General features: G+C 43.9%; 1 protein-coding gene across 1 annotated transcript in view; it reads right to left on the bottom strand.

Moving 5' to 3' along the window:
• Positions 1–15,264, bottom strand: part of PLAC1 (placenta enriched 1) — a 77,557-nt gene extending 62,293 nt beyond the window's left edge. The window contains exon 1 of the mRNA XM_012107306.5: positions 15,135–15,264. The gene's annotated coding sequence lies outside the window, so the exon portion shown is untranslated. The remainder of the gene's footprint in view (positions 1–15,134) is intronic.
• Positions 15,265–15,497: the final 233 nt, after the last annotated feature.

The following is a 15,497-nucleotide window of genomic DNA, read 5'->3' as shown; positions in this document are numbered from 1 at the left end:
TATACCACATTTTGTTTATCTATTCATCAGCTGATGGACATTTGAATGGTTTCCACTTCTTGATTATTATGCAAAGTCCAATATTATTGGACTGCTATGAACCTTCACACACAAGTTTTTGTGTAGACATTTGTTTTCAATTCTCTTGGGTATATAATATACTTAGGAGTAGAACTGTTGGGTCATATGGTGACTCTGTGTTTAATTGCTTGAGAATTCCCAGACTGTTTTGCAAAGTGGCTGTACCATTTTACAATCCTACCACCTGTGTATGAGGGCTTCAATTTCTGGAGGCTACTTTTTAATCTTGACCTATTGGTAGAGAATACCTTCCAACACAGATGACTCTGGAAGAGTTAGACCATATAATGTTAAGCTTTCAAAGGGATAATTCTGATAAGCAAGTCACCTCCATTTTGTTATATGGTAGTTGAATCCTAGGAGAAGATGATTTGGGGGAAGCCATTGTTGGCCTTTGAAATCTATAGGAATTCAGTGGAAACCCTTCCAGGATATCTGATAGAATGACTTGTAATAAGATGCCATGGGTTTGCAGTGGGCTTATATAAGTTTTAACCCTTTAAAGGATACTTTCTGTGTTAGATCATTTTGAGGGTAGAGGGAGTTGAGGGACTTTTGGTCTATCTGCCTACTCAGTTTCAGTGTCAACCTGTCCTACCTGGGAGTTGGGGCAGGAACAAAATAAGTCGAACAGGAGCCCAGTGCTTTAGGTGGGGTGAAGATATGCACTGGTTTGCCCCGGATGGTCCCAGTTTACACCTGGTATCCCAGTATTATGAATAGCACTGTGCTTCACCCTTCAAAGTGTGACAATAAGCTGTATGTCACCTCAGGTTTAGACCACAAACATGTAATGCCCAGAATCACGTTCAGAGCTATAAAGGCTAGAATGTCACATCTTGATGAGCTTATATCTCACAACGATAAAGAAAGGGTCTCTCACTAGACTGAAGGTAGGCTCCAAAATGACAGAGTGAGCCAGCACTGTACACAATAAAAAACAAACGCTGATGAGATTCAAAGTGTAGAAAAGTGCATTTTGGAGGAGGGGTGGGATGTTTGGTGGGGATGGAAGTTAATACAGTGGAGGTGTCCATGGATGAGGTGAAGCTTAAAGAGAACCTTGAATGAAATATAGGATGTGCATGCTCCAAGTTCCCTGACAGACCAAGGTCCCGAATAGCCTTTATCCTTGTTCTAATTAAAAGGCGCTGTGCTCCCTTGTGCTTGGGCAGACAATTCACATGACCTCCCAGCTCATTTGGCAGCACTTGGGAGAAATCTGGCCTTGCAATCAGACTAAATGATGTGTTACCCTACACTTAATCTCCACCATCCATCAAAATCCAGAGGCCTTGGCCTCAGCCCTCGACAAGAGGCCCACAGTACCTGGGTAGGATTTCATCCAGGGAATGAATGCAAAGCCCCTAATTCTCCATCCATCTCAGCCCTCTGTAAACAGTTAAAGACTGCAGCCAACAGCAAAAGAACTGCCAACCCAAATGAAAGCAGTGAGTCAGCAAAATAAAGACAGATGGCAATGGATTAACTGTAGCATAGGCAGCAAGAAGTAGACCCTTCTTCATTCTGATCAGATTGCCTCCCCTCAATTTTGGGCGATGTAGTGCTCACACACAGCCCCTCGTGAGTTATGCTGGGGGTGAGAGAAAACGTTTGCTGCACACAGGGTGAGAACACTGCTTCAATCCACTGTCTCCAGGTGGTCCAGGCACGGAGCAGGGGATAGAGAGGACAGGACACACGGGAAGACAGTCTCTTCTGCTTCCTTTGTCACAGGGCCATTTCCTGAGCTGGCCTCATTTTCAAGCATTCTGCCCCTTAACCATGCTTTTTACACCACATAGTCCAGCTGTGGAAATACCATCACTATCACCATAACTTGTCCTGCTCTTGCCAATCTGTTTAATCAAGCTCAAAGTTTGGAGAAGTAAAAGGTTGAAACTCAGTTTAAAAATAATGTTTGCAATTGTATGTGAATTTTTCTTATCCATGTGTATGATTATGAATCCCTAGCATTGTGCTTCCTAGAGCACAGGAAGTGCTCAGTAAATGTTTGTTGAGTGAAAGAATGGAGGAATGGGAGCATTGACACAAAATGTGGCCTGAAGACAAGAAACAAGATAGGGCATCCCTGAAGTGAGATCCTTTATGTAAATATCTTTTTTTATTCAATCAAGAAATCAGTCAATAAGCATTTCCTAGCACTGCCCCATCCAAGTACTCAATACTTTGTGCTCACCCATCCCCTTAGCTACACCAACATTTTCTCAAGACTTTCTTCAAAAGGCCATCTTCTTAAACTGACCTATGTCTTCTTTCACCTAGCATAATGTTTTCAAGATTCATCCAAGTTGTAGCATGTATCAACACCTCATTCCTTTTTAAGGCTGAATGACATTCTATTGTATGGATACATCACACTTTTAAAATTCATTCATTGATCAATGGACTTTGGGTTGTTTTCACCTTTTAGCGATCATGAGTAGTGAGGCCAAAGCCTCTGAATATGTGTGTACATGTACTAGTTTGAATTCTTGTTTTCAGTTCTTTTCAGTGTATATCTAGGAGTGGAGTTGTGGGGTCATATGGTAACTTTGTTACTAAAAAGGTAATGTTTAACTTTTTGAGGAGCCACCAAACTGTTTTCCTGCTCTATTATTTTAATACCTTCAAGGATGAGTAAACACAACAATAAAAGTGACCAATTCAAAGTCACCAGCATCTGTGAAGCTGACATAAGGATCTCTGGGTTTTTGGCCCATGATTCTGGGGGCTGCCTCAGGATTCTAAAGTATTGTCACTAATGTTGACACTTAATCCTCTTTCCTTTCATCATTCCTCCTCTCCTTCTTTCATTCCTTCATTTAACAAATATTACTTGAATGCCTACAGACTTTGAAGCAGTGTTCTAGATATTGGGGGTACAGAGATAAAAGACAGGCAGTTTCTGTCTTTGAGGCCACCGAAAATGCTGAGGAGATGGGACATGTTCAAGTCAAGTCAAGCCAGGAGAGTTCCAAATGCAGACAGAGTGTCCCATATAGACATCAGCCTAGGGGATCAGCTCCTCAAGGGCAGAGCTGTGTCCTGTTCATTGCTACATTCCTAGAGCCTAACATGGTGCCTATAACACATGTTACAGGCACCATGTTAGGAAAGCAACCTGTCAGCAAAGCAACCTCAGAAAGGTCTGAAGTAGTCTGCCTGGCAACATCAGCCCATCACCTTTTCTCAGCACCCTAGGTCCCACATTGTGCCCTGTGGGCCATCTCTCTTCATTGAGTTCTATCTTTGATAGGTGGCACAGAGTGGGTGTACTTTGAGTCCTGCTTCCTCTGACTTCCCTTCAATTTCAGAATGAGTTCTCTTTCAAAAATGTCTGTATATTTTTAGTTTCATGATCCCTTCTTCAAAGAGGAACCCAGATTAGGCAAGGAAGTGAGACCATCTTTCTCAGGGAGTAAGTTCATGGTGAGCAGGAAGACGCTCTATCACCACTTTGAGTTTTGTTTCTAGAAATCATCTTCTATCAGACTGTAGCTTGGGGTGGAAGTGGGGGCTGAGAGGTAGGCAAGAGCTGGCTCTCATGTTTATGGTATTCCATGATTTTGGTATGCATCTCTTTCAGTTCGGCTTATGTTCTGCTTTCTTTGGACCTGACTGCTAACCACAGAAGTTTCCAGAAGAAAACCTAGAGCAGCAATGCATGGACGTTGCCAATTTCATAAACTACTACTTCAGTGCATATTCTCAAAACACCTCCTAGACACAAGTAATTAAAAAACTGCAAGATCAATGGTAAATAAAAGGAGGGAATTGAGGGGAAAGAAGAAAAAGATGGAAAGGTATTTCAAATTAGATTGGAAACAAGAAAATGGAAGTGTGGGATGAGGTTCCCCCCCATACTCACTGCAGAGAAGGAAAGGGCCCCTGTGCAGGAAAGCTGCTTTTAAATGGAAAAGCCCTGGGGCAGCCTGTAGACCTTTAACTTCAGTTAGCCTCAACTCCTTTAATGGGTAACTCTTGGCCTTGTCTCCTTTGGGGTTAAACCTTCTATATCCATGCTGGAATGCAGGGCTGAAAGGGGAGGGCGGGGTGAGGGGGGAAGACTCTTTCTTAGGTGATGGCCATTGGAATTACACATTTGAAGGGTTTTGATTCTTCAAAAATCAAGAAAAGCAGTTCTATCAAAATTAATTGTTTTTCTTTTTTTTAATACCTGAAAGGGTAGGTGAAGAAGGTGCATGGGATGAAGATGTACAAACCTCTAGTTATAAAATAAATAAGCCATGGGGAGGCGATATATATCATCAGCATAGAAAGTCAATAACATTCTAATAACTTTGTATGGGGCTGAGAGTTAGTAGACTTATTGTGGTGATCATTTAATAATGCATGCAAATGCCAAATCACTATGGAGTACATCTGAAACTAACAGAACATTGTACATCAATTATATTTCAATCAAAACAAACAAAGATCCCAGACCTCATGTACCAGACTGGTGGGAACCTCTCTGTTAGATCTGCCTGCCAACTCATGGAGTGCTACCTCCAATAAAACTTCCATTTGAATTCCTACCAGGGAAGCCAAGTACTGTGTTAAGCACTTGGAGGTACAATTATGAACCAGATACGGTCCCTGCCCTCAAGGAATTTACAATCTAATAGGGGAGAGACACAAGCAGACAGCTAATTATAATGTAGAATGATGAGTGCTGGAAGTTTCTGGGGGAGGACAGAGGATGAGCATTTAAATCATGCTGGAGGGTCAGGGAAGGTTTCTTGAAAGAAATGATGCATAAACTGAAGAATGAGTAGGAGTTAGCCAAGTGAAAGGGAAGGAGGAAAGATAGTCCAGACAGATGGGCTTTATAGGAATAAGGCTTGCTAATAGAGATTAAAGCAAAAATTTACAAAATACACAGTCACAAAAAATGGAAAGTTGATCTATACAAACAAAAGCTGGCTCTTTGAAAACACCATTAAAATAGGCAACGTTAGCAAGTTTGTTAAAAAAAATAATAAACCACTCAGGAGTAAAGAAGAGATAGAGGGAGAGGGAAAAAAACAAAGAGGGGAAAAGAAAAAAAGAGAACTACATTTCAAGTGCATTAAAAACTGTAGGAAAACTTAAATATTCTTAGTAATTGTGTCAGTCTTGGTATATGTATAAAGTTATAAATAATTGGCATTTTGTATTAATATTTATGCCAATAAATTTGGAACCTAGATGAAATGGATTGTTTTCTAGGGGAATATAAATGACCAAACTTGGTTTGAGAAGAAGGTGAAAATCGGACTATGCCAGTAAACTAGAGAAGAAATTGAAATAGAATAAAAAATGCCAAAAAAAAATAAAAAAGCATACACCTCAACCTTCTTGACACACAAAGATTTTAAAGGTAAATTGTACCAAACCTTGACAGGACATCCTCTTATCAATCAAACAAACTGCTTCAGAACATTGAAAAAGATGGAAAGCTTCCAATTTATTTCCCCAAACTATCATCATAGTAAGTCGCTGGCTCAGTTGTGTCTGACTCTTTGTGAACCCATGGTCTATACAGTGCATGGGATTCTCCAGGTCAGGGTACTGGAGTGGGTAACCTTTCCCTTCTCCAGGGGATCTCCCCAACCCAGGGATCGAATGAACCCAGGTCTCCCACATTGCAGGTGCATTCTTTACCAGCTGAGCCACAAGGGAAGCTCAAGAATACTGGAGTGGGTAGCCAGGGGATCTTGCTGACCCAGGAATTGAACCAGGGTCTCCTGCATTGCAGGTGGGTTCTTTACCAACTGAGCTATCAGGGAAGCCCAACTATCATTATACAAATACCAAATTGTACGAAGACAGAAAAATGACACTATACAAAAGCCCTAAATAAATTATTAGCAAATCAAATCCTGCACTTTTGAAAAAGAAGAATATAATAGAATCAATTGGGTTTAATCCCAGAAATGCAAGGTTGGTTCACATTAGAAATAATATCAATGTAATTCATTCTATTTGCATATTAAAGGAAAAAATGATATGATCATTTCAATAGATACAGCAAGAATATTTGACACACACAGCACTCATTTGCTCTTGGAAAGCTCTAAGAAAACTACAAATAAAAGGAAATTTTAATTTGATGAAGACTATCAGAAACCTACAGAAAATTCCTTTCTTAAAGAGGTAACAAACATAGCAGAGTTATTCAAAACAGTCTCTGAAGCTAGAGTGGAGGTTTGACTCTCCGTTCTGCCACTTACTAACTGTGTGGCCTGGGGTAAGCTACTTACCTTCTTTGCGCTTCAGTTTCCTCATCTATAAAATGGAAATAATAATAATACCTATCTCATAACTTTGTTCAGTTCAGTCGCTCAGTCATGTCCGACCATTTGAAACCCCATGGACAACATGCCAGGCTTCTCTGTCCTTCATTATCTGCCAGAGTTTGTGCAAACTCATGTCCATTGAGTTGGTGATGCCATCCAACCATCTTATCCTTTGTCATCCCCCCTCCTCTTGCCTTCAATCTTTCCCAGCATCAGGGTCTTTTCTAATGAGTTGGCTCTTTGCATCAGTCACTATTTTCTGCTAGACATTTCTATTTGCATCTCAAATTGAACATTGAACATTGAATCCATTTCCTTTCCTCCATTCCTGCTTTTCCTTTTGACTCCCATTTTGCTGTCAATGGCACCACCGCTTTCCAAGTCATCTAGACTCAAAGCTTTGGAACTCTTTTGGTCTCTTCCTTCTTTCATTTCCCATATTCAATTACCAACTCTATCCAGTTAACCCCCTCCCAATATTTTCAAATGTTTTGTAATCTCACTCTCATGTCTCTAGTCCAAGTCCATATGAATACACACCTGATATAGTAGATATCCCTCAGTCCCTGCCTAAGTCACTAAGCACACCTCCAGGCCAATCTTACTCTAAGACCACTATCCCCAAATCATCCTCTTGCTTCAGAGTCTCTGCTGGCTTCTCACTTCCTGTTATATCCAGTCTATCTCCTTTGCTTGGTTGTCAAGGCTTTTCACCACCTAGCTGCACCTAACTTAACAAAGTGCATTTTTTCCTAGTCCTTTAACGTGTATCCTCTGCTTTGGTAAGACCATTATCCTCAGCATCCTCACACACCTCCTTTATTTTTAAATTCAGTGACTTTGTTTAATTCCATGCCTTGTATTGTTCTGCTCTCTCTCTGAGTGTCTCCAAACCACCCATTCTTCAATGATCAGCTTCAATAGTGCCTGAATGATGCCATTTGTTAAACACTTAACTATGTGCTGGGTACTGTGTTCATTTAATCTCAGCAACTTAATGTGATAGCTGTTTATTAATTTTCATCCCATTTTACAGATAGGGTATAGTGATTTGTCCAAAGTTTCCATTGCTAGTAATGGTGGATCTGGAATGCAAAGCCATGTTCATTGCACAACCCCAGAGCTCATGCTTTTAACCACCCTCCTCTGTTCGGACTCTGAGATGCCCCCTCTGGCTGCATTCACTGTTTTGCCTGATATGTACTGTTGTCTGGTGTGTACAAGTTTAGCTCCCAGCAAACTGTAAGTTCCTGGAAGTCGGGGTCCACATCTCATACTTCTCTGTGCCTCCACAATCGGCACTTGATCAGTTGGTAAATTTGGATCAAACATAGCTAGCATCCAGTCTTCAAGAAAGAAGGTTTGAGTAGCTTGAGGGTAACATAAGCCCTCCCCATTCAAAAGCCTATGCTCTAGAAAGGGAGGGGAGGGATAGAATTACTAAATTTTTTTGAGATTGCCCCCCTGCCCCATCATGTCACCCCTGATGATCAGGAATCTCTCTGCCTAGTTTAGTTCAATGTTGCAGGAAAAATCTCCCCTTTACATAAGGATTAGGCTGGGCCAGGTTTTGTTAGCATGTGAAAATGCAGCCAAATCTGTCAAGTTACAATTGTGCAAAATCTGAGTCCTGGGCATCTTCCAAAAGTGAGCCCAGGGAAAACTAATAGTTGTCCTACCTACCTCACAGGGTCCTGGCAAGAATCAAGTGAGATAATGGATATGAGCACAGTTTGGAAAGTAGCAATGAAAACAGCTTGCTGCTTGAGCCTGGAGCAGAGCAAGCAGAACTCTTTGGTGATATCAAGGCCATGGCCAGGTGAAGGGTGGGGGCGCTTCAGAAATTCTTGGACTCACCATTTCCCAAAGGCTGAACAGCTTTGCTTTCCGGCAATTCTTGGGAAAATCCACTTTATCATGAGGCTCCTTCAGCTCCATGTGAATTTATCCTTGACTTCCCTTTTCCTTTTTCTAATTACACTTACTCAGCTAGTCCACAATACTCTGGGGGCTTCTGAAAGATAAGCTAACTTTCCCTCCTTTTGGTGCATTGAAAAGACAGCATTTTGCTAGTGGTTTACATTTAGCTTTCAAACCTCTCTCCAAGGTCAAGAGCAAGTGATGAGGGAAAAACACACTCAGGTCGCTATCTCCTGTGGATCATCTATATATGATAGCAGCCACTGGATGTTAATAAATAAATAAGGAACGCTTCTCTGTTTCCCCTGGAGAGACCAAATTTCCTCAAATTCAAGTGTTGGAAGCCTCAAGAGAATTTAGGAGTCGAGGTTGGAATAAAGTTGGAGGTAAAAGAAGAGACTTTTGTAAGAGACAAAGTTTGGGTTCAAAGGATTCTGATTCTGAAAGTGAAGGGCTTTGGGGGGAGCCAGGGGAGAGTGAGCTCAGCTTGGCCAGAGAAGAGGAGAAAGCGCCGACTGTGCAGGGACTGTAGCCAAAGGGCTCTGGATGGAGAATAGACCTGGCTTGCAGAGGTAGCCAAAGGTATTCTGACCAGGGAATTGAGCAAGATTTATCACCTAAGTTGGCCTAGACTGGACAGAGCTTGGCTTTGAGTCTGTTTTATGTGTTGGGCATGCATTCATCCCTCCCTTCTGTAAGAGCCTTCAGATATAGAGCCATCACTCTCAGGGAAATGGGGACAAGGGGAGTTTGTCAGGAGTGGGGACAGAACCTGAGAAACCAAGCTGCGAAAGTACCCCTAAGCCTCTGAAGGCAGCCTTACAGGCAGGAAATAGCAGCCTCCACTCCCTCCCAAGCTCCTGGGCCACTGGCTACCCTATCGGATTTGAACAGCGCACACCCGGCAGACTTGGCAGCTGTCCAGGAAGCTCAGCACTGTATCCCATCCTGTGAACTCCTAGGTCCCAGCTTCCACGTACCATATACCATCTCTCCATGTTCGGTTCAAGAACACTGATCCGTATGAGCTGAGCTGCGGCACTGAGCTAGGGGAACACTGTGTGTGCGCGTGTGTGCATGTGTCTGTGCACGTGTGTGCATGTGTGTGTGTGTGTTGAGGGGTTTCCAAGAGGCCCCAGCCTCAGCCTCTCTGAGTGCAGGCTTCAGAGGGTGCCTGTGCCTGTGAACTTTGCTCGACTGTGACTGCTGGAGGGAGAGAGATGAGAGTAGGCTCCCGCTGGTTCTGTCCCACACTCCCCGTTATGATAGGCAGTGAAGCAAATCATTTGGGCAATTGCCTGACCTTAATGGGATAGAAAGGGCTCCTCTCTTGCCTGCAAGGAACATCCAAGTATGTGCTTACTGTTTAGTTTTCCTGGAAAAATAATTTCTCTGGCAAGCTCAGGAGGGTGAATTTGCCTTCAGAAAAGGATTGTGTCACATCCATAACCCCTGGGCCCCCTCATGCATTTCCACAGCTGAAAAACTTGCATTCAGTGGGAGAGCAACCCAAACATCTGCTAAGAACAGTTTTTTAGCTTTTACATAAAGTAAACTGTGTTGTGTAAAGAAAAATAGAGATCCACGATCGGGCAGCAATTGGTAACCCAGTAGTCCACTGACACGTAGAGCTTTTAGACAGAGAATGCAAGATATAAAATAGGTCGATTATGGGAGTACCCCTCCTTCTTGGAATTCTGCCCTTTGTACATCCATCCCTTTGTATCTGAAAGACCTTTAGAAGAAGCTTCTGGAGTCACATGCTGAAGGGTAAAGTATGCCCAGAAAGGATCCCAGTCGAAACCAGATCCAACGATAACAGTTGTCCCTTCAGTGCAGTTGGGAATCCTTGGGATGGGACAGAGGATTGCTTGGAGTAGCAGGAGGAGGAAGCCTGAGTGACAAAAATGGGTCCAGGCAAGGAAAGGGGAGATAGGGCATGACTCACTCTGGATATCACAGATAGAAAGGGCCTCATAGCCCATCTACACCAGTGTGTTAAAAAAAATTTGTTTTTAACATTGGAATCCTTTGTTCAAACACAGAACCAAAAAATGAATACAAGTGGGGCTGCTCTGGTTAAAGTGGGGTGAGGGCCCTGAGGCTCTGTTTCCTTAGCTTCTCTTTCTCTTGCTGAAGCTAAGAGAAAAGGGAGGTAGAACCACACCCTGTTGGATAGTGAGAACTGATTGTTCAACAAAAATTGGGGGAGTTTATTTGTTGAATACAGTCATTGTTAAAAATTAAATTAGGTATATTGGCAATTAAATTATATTCAAGATATAAGGCTGATAAATACTGCATACTCATCACTTCCAAATCATCTTGCTACACTTCACTATTATCTATGCTCTTGATTTACATCTGTTATGTCTATGTGGTGGACATCTCATCCCAACTCTTTTTTAAAAATTAAAAAAAATAATTGGGGCCACATTGCACCCCATGCAGGATCTTAGTTTCCTGATCAGGGGTCAAACCCACGATCCCTGCAGTGGAAGCTCAGAGTCTAACCACTGGGCTGCTAGGGAAGTCCCTCTTTACGACTGTGTTCCATGACAACATACTGAGAGCTTGAAATTGGCCTTGGTGGGAGTGTTTACACCATGTGAAAGTGTGGAAATCAGCAAATGCTATAAATCAGCATCCTTCTCTCCCACTAACTGACAGGGCCAGTTGTTAAACTTTTTACCAGTGGACCACTGACTACACTGTTAGTCCTCACTTCTCCAGAAATTATCCATACAGCAACCTCAGTCATGAAGAGTGTGCTTCAGAACTCAGGAGGGGAAGAGGAAAGGCAGCCGAGTGATGGTTTCACAAACATAGACCCTTTACTCTGTGGAAGAGACAAGCCACTACATGGCTCCAGTCCATGCAGTTATGTGTTAAATAATGTGGCAGATGAGAAGCAACCTGGTGATAACAGCATGGACGGACACCTGACCCTGGGAAGTCCCAGTGTCACAATCTTGAGTCATACTTTAAGGGCAAATGCAACCCAGCTTATTCCTAAGACCTTCAAAGATTCTCCTAAGACCATCAAAGACCCTTGTTCCAAAGACCCTCCCTGCCTCACAGCCCAGCACAGTTCAGCAAGTGGCCCTGTTGATCCTTATGACTGTCTCTGCTGCTGCTGCTAAGTCACTTCAGTCGTGGCCGACTCTGTGCGACCCACCAGGCTCCCCCATCCCTGGGATTCTCCAGGCAAGAACACTGGAGTGGGTTGCCATTTCCTTCTCCAATGCATGAAAGTGAAAAGTGAAAGTGAAGTTGCTCAGTCATGTCCAACTCTTAGCGACCCCATGGACTGCAGCCCACCAGGCTCCTCTGTCCATGGAATTTTCCAGGCAAGAGTACTGGAGTTGGGTGCCATTGCCTTCTCCTATGACTCTCTCTAAAAGGGCTAAATTACAGGCAGAACAAGCCCACAGAGAAGCTCCAGGTCTGTGGTGTCTCCCAGTGTCCAGAGCACCTAGCACAGTATTTGGCACATAGAAGGCCCTTAGTAATGATTTATTGAAAGAAGGAACCGATTTTTCAAAGCCAGTCCCTCGCCTCTTTCCCACAATTTCTCCTTTATTGCCCGTCACCCCCAATCATCTCTGTCCTTCCTCCTCTCTCTTCTGGGCCTGCTCCCTTTACTTCCAGGTTCTCGTCCCCTCTTCTCTGTTCCCTTTCTTCCTCTGTCCTCTTCATGCCCTCAGACTGCCAGTTGCCACCCACTTTCCCCTCCTCACCCACCCAAACACCCATCTTGCAAAGCGCTGCTTGAGGCCTGCAGACTGGAGATAGTTCCCCCCAGACCCAAAGTGTCTTTTAGTGGAAAAGTCCCTTTGTCTAGTCTTTACAAAAGGAAACTCAGTCATCTACAGCCAAACACTTTCTTTTTCTCATTTCTCAATTTATACTGGCACATGGGTGTGTATTCTCCAAGTGCCTCTGCTGTGCCCCAAGCACCTTGCATGCCTTTAATGTCCTCACAACCTCATTTGCCACATCTAGAGTTTATAGCATTGCTGGAGACGTGGTTGAATGTATTTCCCGATTTTAATTAAGCCTTTTTGGATTACGGTGACCCAGATGCAACCATCTAGCCAGCTTAGGCAGACTCCAAAAGAAGCCTAGGCTGGAACTGCTGGGTGAAACTCACTGTGCAGACAAGTTGAATCAATTGGGAGAGATAAGTTAAAAGTAAGTTTGATTTAAGAAAAGTAATCTGATGGATTCTAGCACGCTAGCTGACTTCTAGAAGCTCTGCTACTGAATAGATGGGCAGTGCTGGCCACGTGACTTGACCTCTCTGGGCCTCAGTTTCCATATCTGTAAAATGAGGGCAATGAGAATACCCACCTCACAGGGTTTTGGTAAGGATGAATTAAATGATACATCTAATACACTTACACTAGCACTTGGCACAGAGTCTGTGCCTTTAAAAGTGTGATGGGGGGTATTTCTCTGGTGGTCCAGTGCTTAAGAATCCACCTGCCAATGGAGGAGACACAAGTTTGATTCTCGGTCTGGAAAGATCTCACATGTTGCAGGCCAATGAAGCCCATATGCCACAACTACTGAGCCCACGTGCTGCAACTCCTGAAGCCTGTGTACCCTAGAACCCGTGCTCCACAACAAGAGAGGCCACCCATAAGAAACCCATGCACCACAGCTAGAGAGTAGCTCCTGCTTGCTGCAACTAGAGAAAAAAGCCTGGATGCAGCAATGAAGACCCAGCCCAGACAAAAAAAAAATTTTTAATGTGTGTGTAGTGGGAGGATAATGAAAAATTAAAAAAAAATTCAGAACTGTGGAGTTCTTAAGAGGCATAGCAGAGTCGGAGTAAATTGTTTTGTAAGGTCCTTGAGGCCTGATCGCTCAGCCATGAGGCTCCTGCCACTGCCCCCTGCCAGTGGGGTCTGTGCCACTGAACCATGGGGCACGAGGAAGCGTCTGGGGTTAGCAGGCTCACAAAAGATGTGGGAAGCACACACACTTGGCATGGTCATGGTAACCACACAGTTAGGGAATTGGAGACCGTGTGATGGTCTCCCAGTGTCCCAGTCAATAGGGCCCGTGTGTGCCCGTGGGGCCACAGCAGACCGTCTTGGCCCAGGTCCCTCACGCACTTCCTGACTTTGCCTCTCTCTGGGCCCCACACCTCACTTCCCTCTTTCCCAAAGGGTCTGCCAGGACCAGGTGGGCTGGCCCTGGGCCCTCTAGGCTTCCTTTCCTGGCACCCCACTCCAGTACTCTTGCCTGGAAAATCCCATGGATGGAGGAGCCTGGTGGGCTGCAGTCCATGGGGTCGCTAAGAGTCGGACACGACTGAGCGACTTCACTTTCACTTTTCACTTTCACGCATTGGAGAAGGAAATGGCAACCCATTCCAGTGTTCTTGCCTGGAGAATCCCAGGGACAGGGGAGCCTGGTGGGCTGCCATCTATGGGGTCGCACAGAGTCGGACACGACTGAAGCGACTTAGCAGCAGCCCACTGTCCAGGCTCACACCCAAGACCAGACCCAGTTCTACCTTCCCTTTCCCATTTGGTGTTTTTACTTTAAGTGAAAAGCTGATCTTAAAAGACTGAGGATCCTGTCTGTACCTCCAAGACACTGGATTTAGAGAAGACAGGGTGACTTCAGTGCTCGATGCTAGAATCTGAACCTTTCGTGCAGTGTGACAAATCAGGGTCCCCTCTGGCATTTTGGGGCCCTTACATGATGCGGAGGCCTGGCTGCCTCCTCTACCTAGTCCCACCTCAGGGGGTGATTTAGATAAATGTCCGGGGTTTCCAGGACTCCTGAAGGGACTTATTGGGGGTCAGCACCAGGCTATATGGTCTCTGGGCCCTCCAGGCCCCACAGAGCTCTGGCTCTTGTCTCAGGATTGTTCTTGAAATACTGTGATTGAGTCTCCTTGGACTGCTTTTAGTAGGGGTTCAATTCCACAAATCTTAAAAAAAAGTCATTTCTTAGAAATTCAAGTCCATATCAGGAATGATAATGGGATGGCTGCCTCCCAAGGTTTGCAAGCTGTTCAGGATTTAGCTGCAAAAAAAAAAAAAGAAAAAAGAAAAGAAAGAAAGAAAGAAAAAGAAAAGAAAAAAAGAAAGAAAAAGAAAAAAAGAAAGGAATCCAGTCCCTTTTTGTTAATAGTGCCAATGCTTTCATTTTTCAGGCAATTTCAGTTCAATCCCAGATCTGGTTTCTGGAGTCACATTTTTCCAATCAAACCTTCTCATTTGCAGGGAGGACCCTGATGTTGGAGTGGAGGATTTGAATTTGCCCAGGTGCTGGCAGTTAGGGAGGGTTTTCATATGCAAAGCTGCACATGCTTTGGAAATGTGACCCCCCCAGATTGCAACAGGAGGCAATCATCTCTGGTGAGCAAGGGCAGAGGGCAGAAGCTCACATGGGAGTTTGTGAGCTCTGTCCTTGGACCTCCGTGTTTCTCTGGCATCTTGCCTTCTCTGTCTATTCTGCATTTAACTAGCACCATTAGTGGAAGTTCCACCCCTCAGAGTAATCTTGTCACCGGAGGCCCAGCCCTGTTTCTCCAACTGTTTATGGCAGCATTTCCCAAGCTTGGGAGCTTGTTCAAAAAATACCCAAGTATTCTTCAGATCAAGTAAGTTCAGAAAGCCCAGGAAATTTCCACCCAGATGCTCCCTGCCTTGCATCACCTCAAGTACAATATGATTAAAACTATACTCATCCTAGAAGCAACTCATCCTCAAAACTAGCCTGAAAGAATGAGGCAGGTCTATACATTGTCCTATGGAACAATCTCTGAGAAGTCTGGAAACTTATACAAAAAGTGAGCTGCCAGAATTGCAGTGGAAGCTTGCTTACCAGGCCTCTGTGGAGCCAACTCTCAGGAGTTTCCATTCCATTTCCTCTGTAAAATGCACCGACACTGGATGCCCAGGAACACCTCTCCCTAGTAGATCCAGGCACTTCTTTAACGGACTTTTAATTAACTGACCAACTACTCCCCCAGCTGCATAGATAAAAGAGAGTCTATTGCAGCTAACAAAAAGATTTATAGCATGAACTCCTCTATTTTACAAAAGGATCTACAAACATAAATATAGCCTTGTAAATGCAGATAATATTTCAAGACATGGGAACAGTGGTTGCTTCTGGGAAGGGAGTACTGAGTGTGTAGGGTAAAAATGTTCACTACATATCCTTTTTTTGTACAGGTTAACATTT

The sequence above is a fragment of the Ovis aries genome, chromosome X (genome assembly GCF_016772045.2).
Source record: "Ovis aries strain OAR_USU_Benz2616 breed Rambouillet chromosome X, ARS-UI_Ramb_v3.0, whole genome shotgun sequence".
NCBI classification, from domain to species: Eukaryota; Metazoa; Chordata; class Mammalia; order Artiodactyla; family Bovidae; genus Ovis; species Ovis aries.
The sequence above is the reverse complement of the archived record's forward strand: the minus strand, read 5'-3'. Positions and strand labels throughout refer to the sequence as shown.